The following is a 7,951-nucleotide window of genomic DNA, read 5'->3' as shown; positions in this document are numbered from 1 at the left end:
AAGGATCAAGTGTGCAGAAGAGTACCAACTATCAAGGAAATTCCAGAAATTCTAAAAGGTTTTCATGAAGAACATGTGGTGGTGGTTTGCATGAAGAAGCATGTGGTGGTCATTTTTCCCAAGAGTTAACTGTGAAAAAGATTTTTCTTGCAGGGTATGTTGGCCAAGCCTGCATATGGATGTCCAGCATTGGTGTAAAAGCTATCACAACTATTAGATAAATGGAAATAGAATATTGGTACATGGTCCAAGGTAAATCGAGCTTGCAAATGGACCCTTTGAAAAGTGGGGCATTGATGCTATGGGTCCTTTGCCTAGAACAAAAAATGGTAAACTCTACATTCTAGTGACTATTGATTACATAACTAGGTGGCAAGGGTAAATGGAAAAATAATGAGCAGATTTGTCTACATTAATATTTTTTTCAGATTTGGCACACCTTTGGAGATTGTTTCTGATAATGGTCCAGGGTTCAGGAAGGGTTTACTCACGAAAGTTTGTGAAGAGCTTCACATTCTACATCGTCATAGCACACCCTACTACCCACAGTCAAATGGTTTGGTGGAGAAGGCAAATGGTGTCATTGCAAGCATCATTAGGAAGATGGTGCAAAACAAGACAAATTTGTGGGATGACTTCTTGGATAGTGCCTTGTGGACGTATCGAACCACATATAGGGAAGCCACGGAGTTCACACCATTTCACTTGGTCTATGGTCAAGAGGCTTTACAGCCAATTGAGCTCAACATTCCAGCAATGCAACTTCATGGAAAATCAACACAGGGTAATAAAGAAGCATGGATGAATCAACTTCTTATCTTAGCTGAGCTTGAGTGGAAAAGAGAAGCAGCATACGAGTGCTACAAGAGGAAAGCTACACAAGAAAAGGAGAAGGTTGACAAGAAACTCAAGGACAAAGGCATCAAGAAAGGAGAGCTTGTGCTAACGTATGACAATCAGCTTGACAATTGTTTTGATGCCAAGTTTGAAACTAGATGGCATGGACCGTACGTAGTCAAGAAGGCTTTCAATTCAAGTTACTACCAACTCATGAACCTGGATAGTAAAGAGCACTCTAAGAAGGTAAATGGGTATCGGCCAAAGCCTTATTTGAGTCACCTTCTACCAAAGGATCTACCAAAGATCTGTCAAAAGGCAACTATCTCATGTAAGTTTTGTTGCATGAAGCATGATTGTAACTCGAGCCAAACTTCCAAGGGACCAAACAATGAAAATCTTGTCAAAGACTCTGAAACACTCTCTTTGGAAAAGATGCTTTATGATGGTACATGAATATACCATCATCCTCGGGAGAGGGCTAATGATAGTCATTTTTTGGCTATTCAAAATTGCCATAGTGAGCTATCTCACCCTATCAAATCACTCAAATACTATGGTTATCCTCACCCTTTCACTGTACATAGGCATGTGTGAGTTAGGAGACTTTCCCCATATCTCCTCAAAAGCCCTCAATAAGCTAATCACTGGGCTAAATGAGCCAAAAAAATACATAGAATAAAAAAGAAAAGTATATTATGGCCTCTTTCTGTCTAATATTTATTGTATATAGGGCCTAAATATAAAGATTTTTTATAATTATTTTGGTATTTTATTTAAATATTTATACCTAGGTGTGTGTTTTATTAGACCTATGTATACCTTCTTTTATCCTCTTGCACCATAAGCATTTTTTTTTGCCAATGTGTACATTTTCTATTTTTATAAACATTTTTTTATTCTATACAAATCACCTCCACATTTTTATCCTGACCCTTGTGAAAACAAAAAAAACCGGCTCCTACTCTCTTAGTCACTTTTATTATATAATTCTCATTTACTTGCATAATTTTTTTCTTTCACCCAAAATAATACAAAAGAGGGGCCATATCATATGATTCCAATATCTTTTTTCATATCCATAATTCTTTCATATTTTTTCATTAGTCACTCATTATTCTAACACCATGTGCTCATTGAGCTAAAATCCATGAATAGTCCATACACTAGTCCCACCATGTATATATTTCTTTGTTCACCACCATAATCCTCATGTGTAAAGATAACTTGGATGCTTTGTATCATGAGATGACAAAGGAGGGACTCACTCTTGGATGCATTGTCTCCAACCTATAAATAAACCCTTCTCCTTCTTGTAAATCACCTCCAATATCTCACATAGCACCCAGCACTCTATGCATGAGGAGAGACTTAGGGGTAGCAACCACTTTGTGAGCTTCACTTTTGGTGTGAGGAGAGAAGCTTTCAAGCTACACATTGCAAGTGAGAAAGTGTGAGTTCAAAATCTCAAAACCACTATTGTATATGTTTTTCCATCATCACAAAAAATTGAGGTTTTGCATTAAAGGTGTGATTCAACGTTCAAATCTTCATCCTTCCACTTGTGTAACACGGTTTGGTGAATTCAAGGTGATTTATGTATTTTAAGTTTCTATCATTTGATCTTGTTTGAGAAAGTGTGCTAGTGTGTTTTCATTGCCAATTTTGTGACCATTGTACGAGGATATTGTGGTGAGAGGTCTCCCACACCCTAAGACTGTGTGTGTGTGTGTGTGTGTGTGTGTGTGTGTGTGTGTGTGTGTGTGTGTGTGTTGGGAGGGGGGTGTGCTGGCAATGTTTAGCATTCACTAAGCATTGAGTTAGTTTTGTACAAGCCCTACGATGGCACCATAACAAAGGATCTCCATTTGCAAGTCACAAACAAGGTATTATGCAAGTTCCATTCCTCTCTCTCTCTCTTCCATTTGCTCTAGCTCTCTCTGCTCCATTTGGTGTGTGTCTTGGTGTGATCTATGGCGCATCTTTTTGGTTGTGGATAAAATCACTCTTGCATCCTAGTTCGCATACCATAACTAAGTGGTGACCCTTCACTTGTTTGGCTATGGGTTTGTTGTCTTGCTTGTGTTGTGTTGTGCCCCAGCCCCATTGAGCAGCACGGAAGCCTTGAAGGGTGTCTAGAGGTTGTTCTTCTTGTTGCCTGCCCTGGACCGCCTCAGCATATTGTCTTTGCAATAGCCATACACCCTTTTTTTCAATGCCCAAGGAATAATGAAAGTCTCCCAAGTCTTTCATCTCTATTTTTTGCATAATGAGAGCATGTACACCCTCTACTTTAGCCATATTATCACCTCCAACAAATAAATCATCCACATAGATGCATATCACCACAATTCTTGTCTCATTCTTCCACAGATATAATGAATGATCTACATCAGACATCTCAAAGCCCAAAGAAATAAGGAATGTTGTAGTCCTCTCATACTAGTCTCTAGGTGCTTGCTTCAGCCCATACAAGGCTTTCTATAACCTGCACACAAGGTCACGTAGACTCATATTTGTATTACCTTGTGGCTAGTCCGTATACACAACTTCCTCTAAGTCTCCATTCAAGAAAGGATTCTTTACATCTTAAAGTTGAAGCCACTGCAATAAACACACAAATGGTATCCATCTTGCCTATGGGGTTGAATGTCTCCTCATAATCAATCCCATAAGTCTATGCATAACCTTTGGCCACAAGAATTTCCTTGTACTTTCTCACACTACCATCAGCATTATGCTTTATTTTGTAAACCCACATATATCCAATTTCCTTCTTTCTCTTCGGTACTAGAACCAACTCCTATGTTCCATTTACATCAAGGATAGACATCTCTTCATCCATAGCTTGCCACATTTTTCATCTTTAATAGCATCCTCAAAACATGTGGATTCACTACATAGTTGTCATAACTCAATCTCTGCACATGATTTCTTATTGTGAACCTGTATTTTCTAAAGCCACATTCTCTCTTACATCAACCCCTAAATCATCTTTCACATCAGCATACCAACTTGCCATTTTGTCAAAAACAACATATTTGTTCATCCTCTTTTTACCTGTGATAGGATTGTAACACTTATACCCTTTATGCTCAAGGGAATAGCCAGTGAATGAAGGAGTACGAGCGGAAGTGCGACGCGAGAGAGAGAGTGCCAGAAGAAGAGCACGACGATATGGTGAACTCGCTCTACTGTAATGTGTAGAGCATAGTGAGTTCTTATTAGGTTTTTACAAAAGAATATGTGTACATACCTGGCGGCCCGCCCACTTGCCTGGGCGACCACATTGGGCTTTATACCCCAACAACCTCCCACTTAAAGTCCAATGTGGTACTTTAAGTGTGAGAGAAGCTAATATACAAGAGATGTAGAGAAGTGATGTACTATTCTACACCTAACTGCTTGCGAAAATGCGCAAAGCTCTCTGAGGGAAGTCCTTTTGTAAGTAGATCAGCAGGATTTTCTGTGGTGTGAACTTTGACAAGCTGAAGTTGCTTATCCTCGAGCATTTCCCTGATGAAATGATACTTCACATCCACATGCTTTGTCTTTGAGTGATAAACTGGATTGCGAGCCAATTGTATAGCACTTTGACTATCACAATATAACACAGACATCTCTTCTTTGATTCCCAAATGTGTTACTAGTCGATTAAGCCAAATTGATTCTTTGCATGCCTTTGATGCTGCAACATATTCAGCCTCTGTAGTAGACTGAGTAACACAATCTTGTAATCTAGAACTCCATGATACTGCTCCACCAGCCAATGTAAAGACATACCCTGACGTAGACCTTCGGTTGTCTAAGTCACCTGCATAATCTGAGTCTGTACGACCCTTTACACTTAGCTCCTGACTCCCATAGCATAAACACATACTCTTTGTAGCTTTCAGGTATCTCAATATTCCTTTCACTGCCTCCCAATGTTTCTTGCCTGGGTTTGACATGTATCGACTTACTACTCCCACTGCAAATGCAATGTCTGGGCGAGTAGCAATCATTGCATACATCAAACTACCCACTGCAGACGCATATGGAATCTTATCCATTTCAATCTGTTCTTCCTCAGACACAGGACAATCTTGTTTGCTAAGTTTCACATATGGTGGCAATGTAACACTCAATGCCTTTCCCTTCTCCATATTGAAACGTTGCAAAACCTTGTCAATATACTCTGTTTGAGATAACCAAATCAACTTCTTTGATATGTCTCTCTCAATGCGCATACCAAGTATATGACTTGCCTCACCCATGTCTTTCATGTCAAACGATTTTGCCATCTTTGACTTCAAAGTTGAAATTTCTTCCAAGTGTTTGCCAGCAATCAACATGTCATCCACATACAAAATAAGGATCAGCCAACTACCATCCTTAGCCTTCTTTGTATATAGACAGTGATCGAACTCACTACGTTTGTAGCCTTGAGAAAGCATAAACTTGTGGAACTTATGATACCATGCGCTCGGTGATTGTTTTAAGCCATAAAGACTCTTTAACAACTGGCATACCAAATCTTCCTTGCCTTTCTCAACAGACCCTTCTGGCTGCTGCATGTAAATTTCCACATCTAAATCACCATGCAAGAACACTATCTTGACATCCATTTGGTGCAACACCAAATCTAATATAGCAACCAATGCAAGAAAGCATCTCAATGTAGTCATATTGACCACCGGAGAGAAGACTTCATCAAAGTCAATGCCTTGTTCTTGCTTAAAGCCCTTGGCAACAAGCCTTGCTTTGTACTTTGGCTGACTATCATGAGCGGTGATCTTATACCTGTAAACCCATTTACAAGGTAGAGCCTTTTTGCCATGTGGTAATTTAAATAGCTTCCATGTCTGGTTGTTATGCAGAGCTGTCATCTCTGACTGCATGGCCAATTGCCAATTCCCGGAGTCCTTCATTTTCACTGCTTCCTTGTAACATGAAGGCTCATTGCAATCATTCAACATGACATAGTTCATAGATGGAACAAACCTATCAGGAGGTCGCGTGATACGTCCAGATCTACGCAAAATAGGTGGCTCAGGCTCAACCACAACCTGTGGTTCCACTCTATCCGGTCCTTGCTCCTCTTGAGCCCTGACATTTTGTCTTGCACGTGCAGGTCCATCTTCTTGGAAGACAACTCTTCTAATCTCCGCAACCCTCTCTGGTTTAGAATGATATTTGGATTCATTAAAGTGAACATCATTGTTGCGGACAACCTTTCTGGATTCGGGATCCCAAAGTCTGTACCCCATCTCACCAAAATTACCATAGCCTAGAAAGATGCACTTTCTACTCTTTGGCTCAAGTTTGTTCCTAAATTCCTTTGGAACGTGAGTATATGCCTCACAGCCAAAGACTCTGAGATGCTTGTATGAGGGCACCTTGCCTGACCATACCATCTCTGGCACTGAATCCTTCTGCAAACCCTTGCTAGGAGATCTATTTACAAGATGAACAGCTGTTGATACAGCTTCAGCCCAAAACCCATTTGGCAGTTGTGCATTAGACAACATACTTCTGACCTTCTCTTGTATGGTCCTATTCATCCTCTCAGCAACACCATTTTGAGGAGGATTGTAAGGAGCAGTAAGTTCACGTTTTATACCTTTTGACTCACAAAAGTCCTTAAAGGCCTTTGAAACATACTCTCCACCATTGTCAGTGCATAAGCATTGAAGGTTCTTGCCACTCTGATTCTCCACAAGTGTCACAAACGTTTTGAAAACACTAAACGCTTCATCCTTGTGCTTGATAAAGTAAACCCATACTTTCCTCGAGTAATCATCTATAAATGTCATAAAGTAAGAAGCTCCCCCTAGAGATAGGTTAGGCATAGGTCCACACAAATCACTATGAACAAGTGCCAACTGTGTATCTCTTCTACTACTTCTATGCTTATGTGGCTGCTGTGTTTGCTTACCATACAAACAATGTTCACAGAATTCAAAATCATTAAATGACAAGCCAGGCAAATAACCAGAACGAGACAAGATTTCCATTCCCTTCTTGGACATATGTCCTAACCGGCTATGCCACAAAGAAACGTTCGGCTGCTCGATTACATTGATTACATTTTTAGAGACATTTGATACATAAATCATGTAAAGTCCTCCAGACTTTACTCCATGTGGTACTGTCATAGAACCCTTGGATATCTTCCACATATTCTGTCCAAAAGTGGTGACGTAGCCAGCATCATCAAGTAAACCTGTGTTGATCAAGCTCTTTTTAATTGCGGGAACATGTCTCACATTCTTCAACGTGAAAGAAGAGCCATTCTGAAACTTCAATTGAACATCTCCAACACCTAAGATCTCACATGTCTGCCCATTGCCTAGCCGAACATGATCTTTAGTGGTCACATAAGAGGTAAACCACTCCTTGTTTGGAGACACATGAAGTGATGCCCCTGAGTCTATAATCCAGTCACTCAGTGCATTTCCATCAGATGCTGTAAGAAGAGCTAAGTCCATTGTATTTTTCAAGAAGTAGATATCTCCTGACACTAGACTGTCATCCTCTGCAACAGTGTTTGTCACATTTATTTCTTGAATCTTCACTGAGGACTTGTTCTTCTCACCATGGTCTTCAGCTTTCTCTTTGCCTGTTTCTGCTTTCCATTCTCTGCAGTCTCTTTTCATGTGACCCTTCTTGCCACAATGGTAGCATTCTATGTCACTCTTGCCTTTAGCACTGCGAGACTTGCTACGAGACTGATCCCTCTTTCCACCTTTGTACTTTTCTTTGGTCCTTCCCCTGACAACTAAGGCTATTCCTTTGCCTTTGTCCATTGTCTTTCTGTTGGTTTCTTCAGTAAGCAGACTGCCTTCTACACTTGCTATGGTAAAAGATTCCATATGCGACTGCAGTGGGTAGTTGTGTCGTGTGTCTTGTCATCAGAGATGTAGAATTGAGTCGTCTTTTGTATAGCACCAAGCACATCATGTAAGTATGAAATGTGAACAAAGATTGTGACCTAAGATGAATACCAATGCATTGGCTGGATCTCATTCTGTACCTTGAAGGAGTAATTCTCTGCAAAATCCACTATAGACACCACTACATTGGTGAAGTAGTGGTGAAGTTCAATTTTTTGTATTGTTGAACTTTTGTCCAC

This window comes from Adiantum capillus-veneris, chromosome 17, assembly GCF_014529385.1.
Source record: "Adiantum capillus-veneris isolate H3 chromosome 17, ASM1452938v2, whole genome shotgun sequence".
Taxonomy (NCBI): Eukaryota; Viridiplantae; Streptophyta; class Polypodiopsida; order Polypodiales; family Pteridaceae; genus Adiantum; species Adiantum capillus-veneris.
The sequence above is the reverse complement of the archived record's forward strand: the minus strand, read 5'-3'. Positions refer to the sequence as shown.